This window comes from Anoplophora glabripennis, unplaced genomic scaffold (assembly GCF_000390285.2).
Source record: "Anoplophora glabripennis isolate ALB-LARVAE unplaced genomic scaffold, Agla_2.0 scaffold115, whole genome shotgun sequence".
Taxonomy (NCBI): domain Eukaryota; kingdom Metazoa; phylum Arthropoda; class Insecta; order Coleoptera; family Cerambycidae; genus Anoplophora; species Anoplophora glabripennis.
The window spans coordinates 305567-327579 of NW_019416234.1; the positions used below are offsets into that span (position 1 = coordinate 305567).

At 30.3% G+C, this 22013-nt stretch overlaps 1 protein-coding gene across 1 annotated transcript in view; it reads right to left on the reverse strand.

Annotated features, from left to right (window-relative positions):
* The window catches only part of LOC108904392 (calexcitin-1), a 227852-nt gene extending 216312 nt beyond the window's left edge, over positions 1-11540 (reverse strand). The window contains exon 1 of the mRNA XM_018706919.2: positions 11441-11540. The gene's annotated coding sequence lies outside the window, so the exon portion shown is untranslated. The remainder of the gene's footprint in view (positions 1-11440) is intronic.
* Between the last annotated feature and the right edge of the window lie 10473 nt (positions 11541-22013).

Below are 22013 nucleotides of genomic sequence, written 5' to 3' on the forward strand. Positions count from 1 at the left end.
CACATTTTTATTTTTTTCATAAATTCATATTAAAACTTCATATAATTTACTTTTGGTTTATTTTGGAATTTGTTAATAATAATAAATATAAATACTCATTACTGTAGTTAGACAAAGAAGCATATACACTGAACGAAAACGTAATTGTTTTCGTATTGTTCATTATTTCTCTTAAAAAAAATCTAACCATGCATACATAGCCTGCCTTGAGATTTTCTGTTGAAATTGTATGGTAATTCTAGTTTTTCTGCTAACTCAAAAGCCATAAAGCGCATAAAGGATCTCGTAGGTACAAATCCATGTCTTTTCAACTTTTGCTTTACTAATTTATCCTATTGTGGGCTCCTAGTGTACTTGAAGGTTCAAACGGGTTAGTTTGAGGTCTTCACATTTCCTTCGGCATCGCAAAGTGCATTAGGGGCTACCGAATTCGCGACCTGCCTCAGGAATACCCATCTCATCTCTATCGATAGCACTGATTGCTCTAGACAACTGTTCTATTGTCCCCTCTCCTCTTCTAAAGTTTCCATTTCTTTTATATTTCGTCGGTATGCTATAAACGATGAATTAATAACATTTATGACAAAATAAAATTTTAAACGATGTGTCTATTATTGCGCCAACTCTCCTTAGTGTAAGTTTATGTTGGAGCGGCACGCCAAGCCACGACAAAAGCGACGGGCCGAGCTATACGCTAAGCGCCTAGACAAATGCTACGAGGAGTGCGACAGATGTACATGTTGGAGCGAAGCGCTAGGGACTCTTCTGGTGTATATACTTCAGTTTTGTAACGTCTTGGCGCGTTTTAAGCTGAAAATCATATCAATATGTACACCGACTCGTCGTTTTTATCTGATGATGAAATTGTGTTAGAATCGACCGCTAATAAATGGTGTTTGCTTAATAGCATACAAAAAAGGAAATACTGTTTACATCTCAAAAACCCAGGGATGAAAAGTAATTGTTGAGTTTCATCATCTCTACCCAGAATTAAGAATGTATCTATTTAAAAATAGAGAAAAACATCTTTATTCTACTCAAAAACAGTACGTCGATCAGCGCGCCGCGCTCAAATAATATCTTGCTAGATTCTTTGCTCCAGCGCCTGGCTCGGCGCGCGGAGCCAAGCGTTTAGTACTTGGCTTTAGTACTCCACTATGAACACTTCCATAAGAATACATACATTGAATAGTCGTGGCTAGGCGCCTAGCTTTTGTCGTGGCTTGGCGTGCCGCTCCAACATAAACTTGCACTTACGTGCGTCAACTCACCTTACAGTATAAGGTGAGTTGACGCAGCAGCTTTTAACTAAGTTCATAAGAGGAAATGTATGAAATTGAGGTTAGAACTACTTAAGTACTCATTATCTACAACAAAATCCTTGAAAACTTAATAAAAATATAACTTAACGTACCTGTATATTTTCTGACTCTAAATGATGTAAAAATATTTAGTGTAACCTCAATAAATTTAACAAAATACCGTCACTAACACTACTCAAATGTAACTGTATTTGATACTTATATATGTGACGACATAATAAGAATTACCGGTGTTGCCAAATATATGCTATGACCAATAATTGTGCCAGAACGAGCAGTGCGTCATCTCACCTGATGCGTCATCTCTCCTAGATTTACCCTATTAATTTCGTTAGAGTAAATGTAATCCAAATATCGTAGAAAGAAATTCTTACATAATTACAAAGATTGATGATAATTATAAAATATCACTGTTTAACTTCACAATGTTTAGTAATTAACATATAGCTGCAACTCGCGTCAGAAGAGAAATAATGTTCCCATATAGTATAATAAAAAGTAGGTATATAAATATTGCCAGCATTAATATATTCATTTGATGAATGACTATAAATATTTCACATTAGTAAGTATGTGTGTATTTGTATTTAATGAAGGTCTTAACATTAATTTGTTATACATTAGTCACAAAAATTAGGAGATATTAAAAAATCCCAAATTATTGGGTAGTTTTCAAAGAGCTGTAACTTGGAGGGCAATGGTCGTAGAGAGAATCAAAAGAAAGGAAACTGAAGCATCAAGTTTCTAGTTGTCGGATCTGAAGTTTAAAATGCTTTAGCGCCAGCGATTTTTGAGTCATAAGAAAACCAACGAAAAAAAATTTCCAAATTTTTGCTTGTCTTTAAAAAGGTCTATGGACTTCAATATTTTTTTTTTTGGTAATTTCACCATAAAACTAAGATAATTTCATTTCCTTCCATTTGAGCGGTTCTGGAGCCCTGTACGATGATTTGTAGCTGAGTTATCGTCAGTTAAAGCAAAAACGTTATTTTTTACTTTGGTAATCAATTACTCGGGAAATAATGACTGTATAGAAAACCACGTAGGGTTTTGAAAACTGCAAAGTATTCTCTACAAGTCGTAATTATTGGTTTTTGATAAACCTATTTTTTCGAAGTGAAAATGTTGGTTTGAAAAAAGGTAAAAAATTGCACCCAAAAATTTGGGATTTTTTAATGTCCCTTAATTTTTCTGACTAGTGCATCGCAATAGCTTTGATGTAATAGCTTTGTCCGAATAAAAGACGGTCTGGAGAAACTGGAAAATTGAGATTTTTTCTGTAAGTAACGTGACACGCGCATCACAGATGTTCAGATCTGCTTTGTTCCTAGAGCAATTCAAAATAGTTTTCGACAGTCAGGCGCATGCGCATTGGGATATAACGTTTACATAAGGGTAAACATTTATTGCTTCGAATCAGATGCCATTACGTCTGACTGTTAGAAAAAGTTTCTAATTCACTATTGCGTACAATTGATTTGTAGTCAGCAACTTAAAAGTATGGATTATAACTATCAGTTCTGTTCAGAGAGGAGGAAAACTAGATTGACCATATGAAGGATACACTCCCATATGCACCTTATGCGATGATTATCAGTATACCCGAGTGTTGTGTTCTTCTTTCTAGTGGTTACTAGTTACTAGTTACAATTTTAATTTTTATCCACTATCTTATTATTATCAATTTCTATTATGGGGTTCCAAAGTTATGTTTCTCTTTGCCCATTAATGCATACATGAAATTGCACAGAAATTCAGTTTCCATAAGCTACCCTATATTTTGTTTTAAAAGATAAGGGACGAAGTTAACACATCTGGTATACTAAATTAAGTGAGTATGCATGTTTTAAACATGAAATAAAGACCGGAAGTTTTATTAGATCCCGAAAAGCTTAATTACCCTGTAATATTTTAACCAGAAAATTCAATTTAGGAAGTTTGCTGAATAATCGGTCTACTCGTATGTTTTATATTTATTTTACAGATAGATACGAATTTCACCTTAAGGTAATGAAATTCAATAATATGACCTTGTAGATAATTAGTAATTTTAAGGTTCAGAGATAATAAGGATATTAATCCTTATTATACAATATTTGAATAGTATTTGAAAACAAATTGAAGTAAATTTAAAAAAAAAACTGTGAAAAAAGTTTAGAAGGACACATTATACCTAATTATATCAATCAAAACGTTAATTGCGATGTTCTTCTCTATATGTGCTTTAAAGCCAAAATGATAAAATAATATTGATAAATTTAAATTGTTCCTCGTTGTCAAACCAAATTTTAGACATGATACAATAATCCAGCAATATAAAATATCTGATGACTTATAAGAGAAAAGATAAACCTTGTTACATTTTGTGTCATATTATATAAAGACGTCTATTCCTTAGCCTTATTTTTTCAAATTACCCTAGAGGAACGGTCTTCGATCCGGTATAGGTATACCCAAGGCATCCTGTGACAAACAAAAAAGCTCGAGGGCCTCATTAGAAAACTCCCGGAGACCTTTTGACCCACACTGACGGTTCAGGATTTACTAATCGATGAATGAATGGAAGACAACGCATAAACCGTATATATTGTCCTTCTTCTGTTAGAAGGAAATTTATTTTGAGGTCTTTAGTTAAACAAAAAGACGGGCTGTGAAAAGTAAAGCGAAACAGTGATGTATATAGATTTTTTTATGCTTCACATTCTTATTCTCTTCCATTGCAAACAAAGAAATGTAGAATAAACACAAATGATTAATAGTTTTTTCTGTCAAATAGAATATACCAAAAAGCTTCCATCAATGAGAGTTCCATTGTTCATTTAAAATATTCGAAAACTTAACTTTCGCTTTTTTAAGATGGTGGGCCCGTTAAGAATAATTTTAGTAGGAAAAACTTTTCTTTTTTTAATTTATTTTAATGATAGGAATAAGTCTTTGTTGCACCTAATATTTAATTTAAATAATATTTTTTATTATCATATTAATGAATATAAAACTAATAACATAAACACAATGTCATAATTCTTTTGATCTAAAAGGCGTCTAAATAATGGCCATTAATTACGATAAACTAATAAAATATTATGATTCATCAAAGTCTGATATCATCATGGAAGAAAAACTGGTCTATAACTTTTATTTATACGTTCATGAAGAATTATACGAGACACTGTCCCAAAATAACTTTTGGTGAAATTAAGTTCACGAATATGATAACAGGATTTATGTATGTATACGTATACAGGGTGTCCAGGTACTTGATACAAAAAAGTCGAGTACAAATAGATGTCAAAATAATATCAGTTCTTCATATAATTTTTTTTATACGGGCCTTCGTTAATAAGTTACGGGCCCTCAAAGGTGAAAATTAAAAAGCTATTTTTATTTACAGTCTCTAAACCATTAACTTTAGCATGCTGCAAATTTAGTGATCGATAACACATGGGTACAGCTTGTTTTTGATATTATAAGTTAAACTTCTTTTTGCCCACAACTCCAGGGACGGACTATGCCCAATGGTTAACGACTCAGAAATTTTGCATAGATGATGATCGCAATCTACCTGTATCAAAAACAAGTTCCCTGAAGAAATTGCCAACGATAATATCCTCTCGGTTCAACTCGGTAAAATTAATAGTTTAGGAAATATTTGTGATTCTATGCCACAGTGCACATCGAGCGGCGCCTCCACCATTTTTTTTTATTAATTTTTAATTGGACATAATCGCTATGTTAGAACCATACTTATTTTTAAAATAAGAGTCTAGAAAATATTACTGTTTGCTAATGCAATTTTCACTAACATAATTTGACAAGTACACTTTACACGTAACACAAAATAGAAAAACAACACAAGAATAAGTTAAAGTAAGTTAAAAAAAATAATTTAAAAGGAAGAGAACTTTCAAAAAACATTTCCAATATGGACACGAATGTTATTTGTTTGTACACGAAAAAGCATTTCTGAGGTATGTCTAATATTATCACAATGGAAATTAATTCTTTGTAGAAATTCATCCGTTGTCAGTACTGGGGTTACCTACACTAAACTTCCCGATGGAAGAAGTGCATAGGATTAAAGTTTGGTGAACGTGGTGGCCATGAAAGTGGGTCTCCTCACCCAATTCATTTATTATTAAACACAATGGATAAATAATTTCGTACATCAATATTGAAATGGGGAGGAGCCCCATCGTACATGAACCAAACGTTTCTTCGGGTGTCTAATCGAACATCGTCTAATAGCTGCAAATTATTTTGCAAAAACTCCAAATATCGATGTCCATTCAGACGTTCCTCAAAAACGTATGGATCTATTAAATTATTACCTTTTTTGTGTACAAACAAATAACATTCGTAGCTTAGGATCTGTGTGGAGGTGGAAGGTGTCTATATTGAAATGTAATTTGAAAATTTTCTTTCTTTTAAATTATTTTTTTAACTAACTTATTCTTGTTTTGTTTTTCTATTTTGTGTTATGTGTAAAGTGTGTTTGTCGAATTTTGTTAACGAAATTTACATTAGCAGACAGTATGATTTTCTAGACTCTTATTTTAAAAATATGTATGCTTCTAACATAGTAATTAAGTGCAATTAAAAATTAAAAACAAGAAATTGTGGAGGCGCAGCTCGATGTGCACTGTGACATAAAATCACAAATATTTCCTAAACTGTTAATTTTACCGTGTTTAACTAAGATGGTACTATCGTTAGCAAATTCTTCAGGGAATTTATTTTTGATACAGGTAGATTGCGATCGTCATCGATGCAAATATTCTGGGTTGTTAACCATTTGGCATAGTCCGTCCCTGGCGATCTGGACATAATGAAGGTTCACTTACAACATAAAAAACAAGCTGTACGCATGTGTTATCGATCACCAAATTTGCATCATACTGAAGTTAATGGTTTAGAGACTGTAAATAGAAATAACTTTTTAATTTGCACCCCATTTGAGGGCCCGTAACTTGTTAACGAAGGCCCGCATGAAAAAAATTATATGAAGAACTGATATTATTTTAGATTATATTTAACTGTACTCGACTTTTTTGTATCAAGTATCGGGACACCCTGTATAGGCCAAAAGTTGTACTTTTATGAACGAGCCTGCTTAAGTCATCATCAAGCTGTCAAAGAATAAAAATGCAAGTTTTGGCCAAGGTGTATAATAAATTGTTCCACCGTTCTTAATAATTTGGTTTCGCTTCGTTAAACCATATTTTTGGTTTAGGTCACTTTACTGATGATATAGCAGCCAATAGTAATTCATGTTTTCACTTCTTTAAGTACATGACCCCTCTAAAGTGATATTTCTCTTCCGGAAATGGTAAGTAATATCGCATTTTATCAGAAGGAAAAAATATTGAACCAATATTGTTCCATTTTTTCATATTTCTCTTTATATTTTAACTGCTGATAACATAAATTAAATGCACATTAAAGATATATAAATTATGAAAAATGTTCTAACGGAAAGACTTCCTCTTTACGCAAGGTGGAAAGCGCGATAAATTTATTTCACAATCATCAAAGCTCTTGGGAAATTACCACTGATAAGCCAGAAGGGACCAGCTCTGAAAAAATTGTCAAATTTACACATTACGCGAGGAATATGTTGAATTCTCCACTGTGAGTGCTAATAAGTTTCCTAATTACTTCCTGCTTTAAAACACTCTAAATTTCTTTACATATAGATGTTAAAAATGGATTGTATTTTGTATCAAGTATCTTAAAATTAGTTAATTAATTAATTTACCAGACATATGTGAAGGTAATTCATTTTTTAATTTCTAATTGAAGATTACCTTTTATTAACTGACATTATCGCAATAACCCTGATAAATATATGTATTTATAATAACACTATTAATTTACAAATAATAATGCAATGAAAATAATACGATATTCGATTATTTACGTAAGCTTTAGTAATACTGAAGTACGAATTCGAGTAGGTATTGACAGATAGGGGATACAGATACAGTACATTGTAAACTCTATAATCAAACGTGCGCCAAACGACAAATTATTTATAGATATTGAAACTGATCATTAGATATGCTGGATTTTATGGGATTATGTTATCAAAATGTATATGTTAAATGTTTGTATATGTAAATGATTAAAATTAATTGTAAAGTAAAATAAGTAGTTATAAATACTTAAGTAAGATTTTAGAAGGGAAATATGAAATTATCAGAAAAGAAAACTTTGTGAATTATTTCTTAGGTTATTACTGCGAGGATTTGTTTATGATGCTGTAACTTTATAAGATACTTTGAGTATTTTACTATATACATTCAATTATTTAAAAAAGGTTATTTATGCATAGGTATACTCCAATACATTGCAAAAATTCTACTATTTGCTGCTCGAGTTTATAGTGTACCGATGATACAGTGATACATTTTATCATCTTGAGAAAAAGTTATAATTTTATTATTTGTAAAGGCATTTTGTTCTAATATACAGTTTGATACCCGAGGCAAACTTTTGACATCCACGATATCTCTGATTTAACAGTATTCATCTACATAATTAAAAAACCATAAACAATATCAGATATTGAGATATTCAAAATGTTTTTACATAATGCTACTCTGTGCTTCAGAAGAAATGACCAAATACAGGGTGAGTCATTAATAATGGTACACAGCTTAATGGCAGATTGCTAAAGTCAAAATATAGCGATTGAGCCAAACATGCCTTAATCAATTGTTGCTCCTTTTCGTTCTACCGGGTGTTACATTTTTTGCTATATTTTGTATGAACCGATTGTTTTGAAAATTTGTAGTTTTACGTTTTTTGAGGTGGCAAATACGAATATGCAAATAGTGTTGGGATCACGTCTAAGGGGCGCTATTTACCTATACTGCCCTATCAATATAAAAATATGTCTAACTTTTTTTATTTTACAATCTTGAATTTTTTATCTAGAAATTATTGAACTAAGGTTCAATTATAAATAAAAAAGGTATACTTGTTACAAATCGATAAACTCAATGCTTTCGAGATACAGACGTTTAAAGTATGTTTTTGAAATTCGGCGGGAATTAAATTAGAAATCTTAACATTACAGCAACTGAAAATTTTATTATCCATATCTTGATAAATTATTAATCATAAAAGATTCTCAAAGCAACCACCAGCGACTTCAATGCACTTTCTTAGCATTTTTATTAGCGATAGAGAAGTACCTTGGCCTGCACGCAGCCCTTATTTAAATCCACTGGATTTTTACTTTTGGGGCAATATTAAATCTCTAGTTTACAAATACATTAATAGTCAATAACAACTGTGGACAGATATTCAAGAATTAGTTCATATTATCAAACAACAATTATTTAACGTCAGACAAAATTTAAATAACAGTGCATTGAAATCGCTGGTGGTTGCTTTGACAATCTTTTTTTATTTATTAATAATTTGTTAAGATATGCATAATAAAATATTCAGTTGACGTAATGTTTGTCTTAATTCCTATTTCTGGCTTGGTAACTTAGCACCTGCCCATTTTCTAATTTACTTCCCGCCGAATCTCAAAAACTTGAAACGTCTGTATTTCGGAAACGGTTGAGTTTATCCATATGTAACAAGTATACCTTTTTTATTTAGAATTGAACGTAGTTCAACAATTTCCAGATAAAAAAATCAAAATTGTAAAATACAAAAAGTTAGAAATATTTTTACATTTATAGTATAACTAGCGCCCCCTAGACGTGACCCGAATACTGTTTGCATATTCGTATTTGCCACCTCAAAAAACGTAAAACTACAATTTTCAAAACGATACTTAAAAAATAGCAAAATATCGAAAATATTTTTTCAACTTTAGCACCCGGTACAACGAAAAGGAGCAACAATTGATTAAGGCATGTTTAGCTCAATCGTTATATTTTGTCGTAAACAATCTGCCATTAAGCTGTGTAACATTATTAATGACTTACCGTGTATATAATATAAATTGTAAACATGATTTTGTACTTGTAAGGAAATTTTATCTATGATCGTAATAAAAACGTTATATAATGTGGTGCCCATATAAAAAAAAATCCTCCCCTTGGCAGGGGAATCATCCTTTTATTTTAAAATGTAGATAATTCTATTAGTTATACTTTTTTAAATTATAAACAGTTGCATAATATTAATGGCTTTTCAATGGCATGTTCCGAATTTTTACCAATTTAAAAAATAACGACGGTACCTTTTTAAGGGTCTGAATATTTAAGCAACTTATCTATTTTAAATCACAGTATTTATCTATACCACTGTACATAGCTTACAAAAATAAGACTGTATGAAAAATATACAACGTAGAATTCTCTAAGAATACAAATTAATGTTTTTAGCCTACCGTAGGTTATAATCTTTGCTTTAAATATTTTTTCTCAATAGAATCTATTTAATCAATCAGTTTATTAAAAAAAAAATTGTATAACAATTCCGAGTGTTGTATATACTTTGTTATTGATGGTGGTATGTTGACTGTACTTTATCATATCTTTTTAGATATTTAAGAACTATCTAATAAAGAACATTTAGTTTTATATTTACAATTTTTCTATAAGAAAAAACTACGAAAAGCTCAACTGCAGTAACATATCCGTTAGGACGGCAAACTTACTGTTTAGGATACTAAATGCAATGTTTTAATTTAATAATGTATTTGCAATTATCTATAGACTGTAACCTCTCATGTATATGTCGATTATTTAACCATTTAAGTAAACTATGTAATTAAGAAATGGAAGCATGTCAAATATTTTCATTCATAATATTAAAAAAATAATGTCCTACTGTGGTAATTAGTTTAGGGAAATCTCAATAAAAGTGATAAAACTTTTTTAGGTAAAGCTTAATACCATTATAGAACTATTGATTATTGAAAAAAGTTGTATTTCAGATGATTGAGTACGTCCAGTGAGGATAAATTGGGGCTACGCCATCTTTATTATAACCGGAATAGAAACCGATGAGAATAATTCCAAAATTGATACTAGCAAAATAAAATATGAACGTGCAAATCTGTAATCAAATTTTGCTGAATATGCAAAAAAATATATTATGCTTGACCCACAAAAAAGAGTAGGGAATGCATAAAGATCAATTAATGAATTTACCTATAATGTAGGTAGACTTTTATTCAAATAGAAAATTAAAAGCCATACAAATTTTAAGTTTTAATCAGCGTTACTTAATTTTCATACATAATTAGTTCTAAATTAAGCATAATAAGCAGTAGGTATGCTGTCTAATCTTAATTTGTATGGGTGAAATGACATACCGCCATTTTTTTTAAATCACTGCAACTTCCCGAAAGTATTTTCATAATATTATGATAGTATGCACTTTACTTCACACTCTTAACAAATTTGGAGCAGATAACTTCTCAAATTCTGCGATGTATATGAATATTGTCGGCCGATATGCAAAACTGTACCTAACTCCAAAGAAATTCGTTTATTTGGGATTTTGTAAAGAAGTTCTTTTAAATATCGTCCCACATCTTTTTACAAAAACGATATAGGTCACATTTAAATGGTTTGGATGTCATGACATAATATTAAAGATGTGTAAATTCAATGTTAATCTTAAAAGAGTGTATGCGTGTAGCTATTTGTAATGTTATTGTTTATAGATCAATATTTTATGCACCGATTAGAGAAATACTGAGTAGTAAAGTTTTCATGGTATTAAATTTATGTATTGACTTACACAACTTTGAATCAGATTTGAGATACACATTTTTTTAAATACTGTTTTTAGCTTCTCCTGTAAAGTGACCTGGATTGCGAAAGAAGGCTTTGCATCTCAGCCAACATTACCAGACTTTTATTTTATATTACAAAAGTATGTGTTAAAAACGTGTTTACTGTATAATGTGGAACAATTTTTATTAATACCGGCACTTTAAAGGTGTGTACTGACAATATTCATGATTCAGCGGCCAAACTATACATTTCCACTCGAGTATAAATCGAGACAAATTGCCAAAGTAAAACTTTTCAAATTCCCCACTGCACAACTGGTATTAGACAGAACGTAAACTGAAAAGTGCTGAAAAACCTCAAAGACTCTTACGTAGAATTAAGTGACAAACTTTGGAAAGTGTTACTCACCGATGAAGCAGCGGATCGTAAGATGTGGGTTAGTTTGGGGAGGTTCGAGGAGCGCAAGCAAGCACGAGAGCAGCACGGCAACGCGGACGTAGGTGTGCGCTGATTCAAGCGGATCCGGTTTTATACCCCCCTTTTCGCCTGCGCTCTGCCATTGCAAATTCAGAATGTTTTTTTTTATTATTCAGATAAATAAACAAATAAGATTAGGCCAGTGATATCTTAATGAGGACTATTAAGGGCTTTAGTGTTTGTCCTTTACACCGATTCCGTTCGTCAAAGTAAATAGTGGATTGTAATATTACATAATGCAGGTGGTGTAAAGCATGTCTTTTAATATATTTTTAACGTTATATGATGTCTAAATAAAAATTTAAATGAACAAATTAAATTATTCACCAATTTGCACAACTTTACAGATATTCTGTTCTTTCTGAAGATTAAGAAACTCTTAAGCGTTTAAAAATAACTACCTTTTGAATCATCCTGATACAAATTATAATATAGTTTCGTTGTGAAACGCTTTCTGTAATATTAAAGAATATAGTGGAATATTTTGAAGAGAAATATAATAAAAGATTAAACAAACAACCTATGATTTGGTTGAGATATGTTGATGATATTTTCCTAATATGTCCGTATCATTTTGATGTTTTAAATTTTTTTTTTTGGATTACATAAATGATAAAGAACGATTGTTCTTTATCATTTATGTAATCGATTGATTAAATTCATTTTAATACGTTGTCATGACTGTATATATACCTAAGTGTATATTGAAAATCAATAAATGCTAATAGGTATTTAAATTTCAATCCACACAGACATACACTATAAAAAAATGGGTCTGAGTGAAAGCAAAAAGGTACTGACAATGAGTGAATCCATCGAGTTAAATTATTGAGTACATTTTTAGTCAATAGTAGGCATATTTTCGATAATATTTGAACTAAAACCGATAGTTTAACTCATATAATTTTAGTTGTACTTATACTAATAGAGGAAAATTTCACTCAGTCGGGTGTGGACAGAAATTGAATGAAAGTAAGTCCAATTTTTCTTACAGTCTCAAGAAAACTGACAATAAAATGTTTCTATGATTATATACAAATTCGTGAAAACTATGTTATTGGATAGTCAACATCAAAATTATTAACAGAACGTGCGGAAATATAGAAACTAGAAATAATTTTCAAAGACAACAGAATGCTAGGTATACCTACATGCTGTAAAAATACCGCATATTCAAGATTCATCCTAAAAATTAAAAATAATTGTTAATAGGTTTAATAGTAGCACTGCTTTCTTAACAATCCTATTAAAAACTTGACCTCAAAAAAGATACAAAATTCTAAAGACTATATCCTACAGTAGGTATACCTTGTTTGTGAATAAGTAAACTTTACCATAGTAGACATTGAGACCTTTAATGTTGAAATTTGATGACTGTGAGACTGTATTAGAGAGGGAGAAGTTAAAAAATCGAAAATTTTGCCAATATAGTCATATTATTAAATGAAACACAATTTTTGGGAAAACAAAATAATACGATAAAAAGAAAACTAAAAGCTTAGACCGTGATATACAATCCGTACAATAATTTTTGAGATAAAATTCCAACAAATGGATAAGCCAATAAAGTTCTGTTAGTTATCGGAACTACTGTAATAATTTGCCGCGGCAGAGGCGTGCCTTGAAACTTTCAATCTTTCTAACTTGGGTGTCGAATGCGGTTAATTCGAAGAAAGTGACGCAGGGGTCTTCTTGGAATTCTATCTCAATAAATATCGTACAGACTGTATGTCTCAAATCATTATTCAAATTTTCATAGTTAACTGAATATTCTCAACGACTAGTTACCTAAGTAATAGTTTTGTTCCTTGAGTAATTCCCTTGACTATATAGTCAAAGGTAATTCGTAACAATTTCTAACAGTCAGATGCATTCGCATTCCGATAAAATGCTTAGAAGGTTCAAAATTCTATATTTCGAATCAGATGCGAATGGGTCTGATTATTGGAAACAGTTTTGTTGCTCTAGGAACAAAACTAGTATACAGAATAAATCACATTTTACTTAAAATCGTTTGAGATTTGATAAAGACAACCTTTGTTTTCATTGTTTTCAGGTGTGACTAGATGTAAATCGATTTTTTTAATAAACTAGTTTTTACCTTTTATATTAAATTTCTATTTAGTATTGTATTTCAACGGGATTAAGTTAATTCTAGAAATGGAGTTAAACACAAGAATTAAATACAAGAAATCTAAATATGCAAAAGATATCCAAACTCAGACAAGGCTCGTAACTGATGCTAATATTGCTGGAAACAATTACTTTATGGACAACATGCTATATACAGGGTGTTCTGAAAGTCCGCCAGGAAACTCCGGGAGGTGATCCAACGGATTAAAATAATAACATTATGTAGGTAATGCAAATTTTTTCGAATTGTCAATTGTTTGCAAGTTACAGCTTGTCAAAGATCAATTTTTTTGTTTTTCTATTTAAATAACTTATTTAATTTAAGTTCGATTGGTATACTATTTGGCACACCCACTAAGTAGATGAAGCTCTATTGGACCAGTCAGAGAAAATTTTCATTATTTCAAAATTTGTTTTGTTCATAACTTTTTTCTCTTGCTAGACATCACAGAAATTTAAACATTATTGGAAAGAAAAATAATGTCAGAAAAAATTATGTTCAAGTCGATAAATGTAACCGTTTAGCATTAAATCGCTATNGAGTTCTAGGTAAAGTGCCCTCTAGCGGCGCATAATGAAACTTTTCTCTGACTGGTCCAATAGAGCTACATCTACTTAGTGGGTGTGCCAAATGAGAGGCTAATCGAACATGAATTAAATAAGTTATTTAAATAGAAAAATAAAGAAAAATTGAATTTGACAAGCTGTAACTTGCAAACAATTGACAATTCGAAAAAAATGTCATTTCATACTGCTATTATTTTAATCCATAGAATCATATCCCGGAGTTTCCTTACAGACTTTCAGTATATCCCTGTTACACTACTGTTTTAGAATGTAATTTTTTCTAGGAATTTAATGTTTCGATATAATTTTATAATATTAATATTTACTTTTTTATACAAAGGAAGCTGATGAATCAATCTCAATTTATTGTGAAAGCAAAAGAATGTCTTTGTAGTAGGTAGCTGTATTTTACGTGTTCATCTTTGTCAAAAGATGATAAGAGAACAAAAATGTAAAATATGTCTTTGAATGATTACGTTATTTAACATTTTCAATGTATCAAGTGGTTTTTTTGTATTAATTATATTTAAACACATTTTTAGTTTTTATTTTGGAAAATTGTTTGTTACTAGCTGTTTAACGACTATTGGAGGCGTCATGTAATGCTAGTATCAATCGATATCAACAGTTAAGAGGCTGTGTCTTTTACATAGGTACCTATATCTCTGGTATCGAAAAACATTGTTTTATTTTCATTTTCAATTCATATTTCTAATTTCTATAATCAAAACTAAATTTATAAAATCAACCTCTTCGCTGATCCTTTTTGGTTAAACTGACTATATATTTAAGAAAAATTTGCAAATTATTCTTATACCTAACTGATATTTTCTCATAATATAATTTTTAAATAAAAAGCTGTGTGTGATATAAAATTAAATAATAAATAATGACATATATTAAGGAAGTTAAAAAGAAGCCCCATTTTATTTGTTGTAAATAAAAGGCCATACGACTATTACAATCTTTTTATCTGTTAATTCCCTATGTATTCATTACATTTTTGCATGTAACTGTTATCAAAATGTTAAAACTGAACTCAAAATATTCACTGGTAATATGGCACCCTTTAAACGTCACCCTACTGCTTTTGTAGCAACTGTATCTACATATATGGTGTGTCTCAACGGAGTTATTGACGATAACAATCACGGAATAAATATTTTTCACACCCAGTACATTCATGGCATATGTACCTAATTGACTTACACATCGAGTAAGTTGCCCTTGCCTTTTTCAAACTTACCTTTTAGATTTGGTTTTGGTTCTTTTGTCAACATTTCAAGATCGGTTAACACAGTCATATTTGAGAGTTTTGGTGGTCTTATTAAGTTGAATTCTAATCTGATTTCTTTTAATGTACCTAATATGAAACCTGGATTAGTACTACTAGTCATTTAAGGTCGCTTTATAACATGAATAATACTGCAAATGTTTACTAATATAAATACTGAAACAATATCAACATTTTAGAAGGGTGCTTAGAATTTTTTTAGCGATACTGCTAATTTTTGGTATATAAATAGAGAAAAAGGGATTTTTGGGTCAAATATTGGCCGAGGAAATGAAAGCAGTTAAATCACTTGGATCTTTTAATCGATATTAAGAATTAAAAATAGATAATAAATATAAAAATAATAATTAATTAAATTCAATTAGGAAAAGATACGTAATCACTGAATAATTAATACTGATGAAATGAATTACGAACGTGAAACACAGCAATTCTACTCATTAACCCCTTATTGGATTTAATCTTCAGTTACTCTTCAATACTAGACGTCAATACTTCAATAACATATCTACACAATCAGTATTTTATGATACTACAACACATTGTTTATTATGGGTTTTAAAGTCCAAATGGAGAATAACCTCTTAGAATTTGATAAAAATATCACAAATCCGTTGGTTAAGTGAAAATGAACTTAAATATCGTATATGTGCCTCCTATAACAATTTGACATATAACTTTTGTTATATACGAAAAGCCCTAAACCAAATGGTGGGAGGCCCGACAGGCCATTGCAACATTTGTAAATAAAACTAATTTATGTTTTAAAATAATTATTACATTTGCTATTTTAATAAACGAACATAACAAAAAATAATTATGAATACTAATATGTACTGTTTTAAGGTTTACAAATAATTTTGTTATCAGTTTTTTAAGCAGTGTATGTATTAAATTTGTGAATCGCAGTGTCAAGGACCTTTTAATTGTACTACTGTCACTACGTACAGTAGATTTAGGATACCTAAAATAAGGATGTACACAAATACAGTAGGTATGTGTCCAACCTTTAGATATTAAATTAATCCAAAATAAATAAAGTAACTACAAAATTAACCATGAACAGTTTAAATTTAAGCTGAATTCTATCATGTTCCGAACGCTTCCCAGACGTAACAGAGGTTAGTCATCGCTGTTCTGTTACAATGCCGCCTTTGAAAATGAATACGTCGACTGTCTTGACACCTGGTATGAAACGCTGAATACGTTATCACTGTTCCATTTGGTTACATTCTTAGTTTAGTTTTCGATTTTATCTGTTTACAGTGGTATAGGTATATAACCTTATATATTTCAGTGTTTAGTGACGGTACAGCATATTTTGTTCTGTAATGTTCAAGTTTTTGTATGATATTAAGAAAAAGCATCTATACGAATCAAGATTACTTGTTAAATACTGTTTCATGGTTTATCTTATTTGAAAGAATTGAATTTTCGTTTTTCTAGGAGCTCGTGGCGACCACCCACTCAACAAAAGTAACGCACCAAAGAGCAGAACTTCACGGAAGTTGGTTTGGAAATTTTATTTTTAATCCTTTTCTTTCAAAGTTACACCCTCTATGTTCAGTATAGGTATCTAATATTGAAATAATATGTCGTCAAATGAGCCTTTAAGAACACTGTAATTTTGTAATTTAAAATAACTACATGAAAATTTTTAAACAAAAAATACGGTAAAATACTGATGCCAATTTTAGGAATAGAAGATTTACATAAACCGCAACTATGTGCCCATAAAAAGATTAGTTCACCGCATGTAAAGATTTCTAAAAATATTTCTTAGAATATTCTTATTTTGTCATATAATGCAAATGTGCTAGAAATGTATCAAATTAATAATCACCTTTAGAAATTTAAATAAAGTTATTTATTTCAAGATAAACATTAATAAACGGGTGATTGTTCTTTAAATTTCATAATTTCTTAGTAAATTTAATTCCTCGTTTTTGTAAAGAAGTCAGTTTTGAACCATAATTCAAGATGCCTTATTCGTTTTGCATTTTTTATATAAATGTTTAATCTAGCTAGTTAGACTGTAATTATTACTAAATTGTATGCAAAAAACAAAAGGGAAGAATTGACATTTTTTACACAATCAAAAGTTCCAATCCATTGTTGACAAATATTTATAAGAATAATGATTGAAATATTCACTGCATTAAACGTGTGCAATTTATTAATAAATATTTATCTAGCTTTAATAAGTCATAAATCTATGAAGGTAACGTAAGGGTTTTGGAAGATAGGGACAATATTATACATAAACTAATACACATCAATAATACAAAATAATATCAATCTACTACAATCATAATCTCTAACCGTACATATTTGAATCCAAAATGAAGCTATGGTAAAATAAAAAATGATGTGAGTATGCCGTCCAATACACAGGTTTTCAAATATATACGTTTATATTTGTCTGGACAGACTCGCATTATAGTTCTGTATTTCAAGCTTGTCTTTATTTTCATAGCTTTTCAAATTTTTTTTACACAATTTTCACAATGAATTATTTCCAGTTTAAACTAAAATAAATTTTGTCATACGTAGCTACTCACAACGATAATTACTTGTTTAAAGTCAACTTAGAAATGATTGAAGTCACTCTTATATCAAGTTAAGTTTAGATTCTTTACAAATTAGCATTAAAGAAATTGCAAAGAAGTTACAGATTGAATTCAATGTTAACTAGGATATATGGATGTTTCCTTACAATAAAATCATTTGATATATTTTCAGGACAGACATTACATCAAAAATAAGGGTACATTGTTTTAATATAATTTTTCGTTCGAGCGATAACATAATTAAAATACATTTCAAAGCATATGTTATCATTGTTATGAAATTTTAAATGCCCTATCATGTAAGCGTGAATTTATCGAAAACAGTTCAATTTATCAAAGATTAATATTCTCTAAACATTTTTTAAAATGGAATAAAAATTAAAAGTAGAGGAAAAGTAGTCATCCCTTTTACTTTTACACAATATGTNTATTTACATTAATATATAAATATATATGTAGTTTTTGTTATTATTTTTTTTCAACTAATATTTTTAAAAGTTCGTTCCGTTCTGCTTGGATCAGATTGCTTCGTTCTACTAATTCCCTAAGCATCCTTAACTCAGAGACTCTGTTTTCTTCCAATTCGATTTGTTTTTTTCTCAAACCATAGAGTTTCTCTCCTCTCTCAGCTTTTGTTGTTGGGGAGAGTATTTTCCCTACTCCAGATGAAGGCGGTATGAAGGACGCAGAATGCAACAAAGAAGATTTATCCTTGGAAGTGATCGTGGTTGCAACTGAAGGACCTGCCAAGTTTTCGATGTGTGCTATGGAAGATGAAACCTCAGAAGTGACAACAGATGCAACTGCCAAAGGACCTGCCAAGTTTTCCATTTGTATCATATTTTCATGGGATATTCTTGATATTCCTGGTGTCGAAGATATAGAGGACACTGTAGCTCCCAAATTAATCGTTTTGCCCTCCTCAAATGCATCATCCATCATGTCGAAATATCCCCATTTTACTGTCTCTCTGCCTGTAGAACTTTTCTTTTTATTGTCTTTAATAGTTTTGTAAGTATTCTTCATATTTCGAAACTTCCTTTCGATTCTTCCTTCGTCCAAATTTGTATAGACCTGCTTCGCCATTTCCATTTGTATGGACTTCCATAAATCTTTTTTTTTTTTTAATTTTAGGGTTTCGTAAGTCTAGTTTTTGTTTTTTTAAACATTGCCCTAACAACAATATTGCCTCTGCTTCAAGTCCATGATTCTTCATCTATGAAAAATAAAATAATCAGCAAAAATACATTTTCAATTGTGAATATTTACTTTGTAAGTTCTTTGACACCTGCATTTCCAATGAAGGTTTATTATTTGAAATATAGTTTTCGAAAAATTCTGCATCTAAAATAAAATCAAAATTTTAGTAATTATTTTTATTTGAAAAGTTCTTAAACCTTTATTTAACGCTACAATTAGTATAAAATATGTATATACATGTAAAAGAAAACATGTCTAGGCAAATATACAGGTTACAAGATTGCAAACTCACCATTTTTCAAGTTGTCATGTAAAGTACCTACGTGTTCCAACTATTGTATAAATAATGTCGTTAAATTCATAACAGACTTCTAACGTGTCTAAAGTTTCCATTTTTCAGTTTTCACTATAGATAATAACCGTTTCCACAAACTGTTAGGATAGGATTCAAATATTATAGGTAAACAAATCGCTAATCGTGATTACTAATCGAGTTTGAAACACGATTTAAAAAATGGCGTCCGATTCCTAATCGCGCGATAACTCATCGGTTCCAATATGCGCATTCAGCCGCAAAATGATCAGCGATTGGCCATCGATGTGCTCTGCTGAATGAGGCCAATGTACCATTTTTCTTCATAAAACACAGCGTAATACTGTTCCGTTTGGATGTTCAAATTATGTACATTCTCTTCTAGCGGCTCGGAATTGGAACTATATGATTTTTCCGCGTCAGTGGAATCTTCAAGTGGTATTATTTCATTTAAAAATTCGTCTTCAGAAGAAACCAATATACCAGGTTTTTTTTTGGTATCTTATATACTTTTCTTGAGGTTCTCTTCAATGGTCGCTTTCTTGTCTGACTTTTCTGGTTTATATAAAATCTTCTTAATCTGTCAGTACTGACTTTTCCGTTATTTTCATTTTTTTACAATTTTCTTTTCATTTGATAATTGGACTTCTACAAATTGTGAGTTGTCCCGTATGTCCGTCACTTTATCTGAATAATCCTTTAAAGTTATATCATATTTGTTAGAAGATATTTCATCTTCAGTTTGATCTTGTGCTGAAAAAAAATCTAAATTTTCTTGATCCTGTTTAACATTAGTTTGTAGTTCATCTATTTCCTTTTCTATATCTATTTCATCATCTTTGTTTTATTGTCAAAATTTAATGGAATATCAACGTGTTTCCAATCTTCACCATCAGAAGATATGCCTAATTTATGTATATCTTCTACTGCATTTTCCAAAGCTAATGTAACGGTATGGTTGATAATAATAATAATAATAATAATAATAATAATAAATTAGTGCCTTAACGTCCTAAGAATAAGTTTAAAATATGAAGATTTAAACAATGCAAGGCTTTTTTTACAGGGGTATTGTCATATCATCCATTTTTTGAAGAAAAAGGTTTATTCAGAAAAGTACTTATTTTCTGATATACTATTATCTAGACTAGACACTTTAAGAAACCCTATATTTTTAAGCAATATGTAGCTATTTGTATATACATCAATATATTCGCACTGAATGCCTTCTTCAGGACTGTAGATTAGATACAGAGAAGTAGACTTCTATAACAAATGTTTCAATATATTCCATTTGAATAAACGAAACACTGACAGATTCTATTGTAACAAAACTATTAATGAGGCATCTTTCATTTGCGAATTTATTTTACTTGGGAGGAGATATACAAATAATTTCTTCAGAAGCAACAATAAACAACAAATATTATTTATATTCTCATGTGAAAAGGTTCCTTCCTGTGTTTTGTCTATTTAGTTCCTCTTACATAAAGTGTAAAACTTGACAACTGTCTTATTTCCATGAAATATAAAAGCAAAAAACTTGCTTAGTGGATGGTTTTTGGTACTTTGTCATCTACAAAAATAATAGGTCAAACAACGATGACTATTTTGCAATTTTTATTACTGGCAATTAAAAGTGTTATTAGAAAGCAGAGTGGAAGATAAAAAGATTAGCGCATTTGGAGGAAGTTAAAATTTTACAGCTTATAGTTATCACAACTCGTGAAATGGAAGTAGAAATGAAATTGTTCCTGTTCAGATAAAGTGTTTTTGTCAGATTTTACCGATTTTGCTTCAGCATGAGAAATACAAGGAAAATATTGTATGCAGCTAAAATTGAAATATATGATAATAAAAATATTAAGTTTAATTATCCCAACAGGATTAAACCCAGTTACGAGAATAAGTACCTACATCTAATACAGTAATTGTCAGTATTAATCAGTACTACTCATACGTAAATACACAAATACACATATGTATATGAATATAAAACACAACCTATACTATACGAGAAACAAATTGACATAGTACATTTAAATTATCATTAAACATATCGCAATGATTTCCAATTTTATTATATAAATAAATCAGAGTTTTAACCAATAAATTAGTCCTAGGTGCACTACAGAAGAACAATTGTGCTGTCTAGAGTTACCGTGTGGTACGCGAAAGTAAATTTTGCTTAACAGAATAGAGCAATCAATTCTGTTGATTAGAAGATTATATAAATACCGCATGAGTGAAATATTACGACGCGTTTCCAGTGATTCTAGCCCAAAACGATCCAAGAGATCTACATGATTAAGACCTTGTGGCGGATAGACACCATCTTTAGTAAATTTTTGAACTGACTCCAACCTTTGTCGATGTATGTTGTATATTGGATACCATATTATGGAACCCATACTCCATTTTAGATCT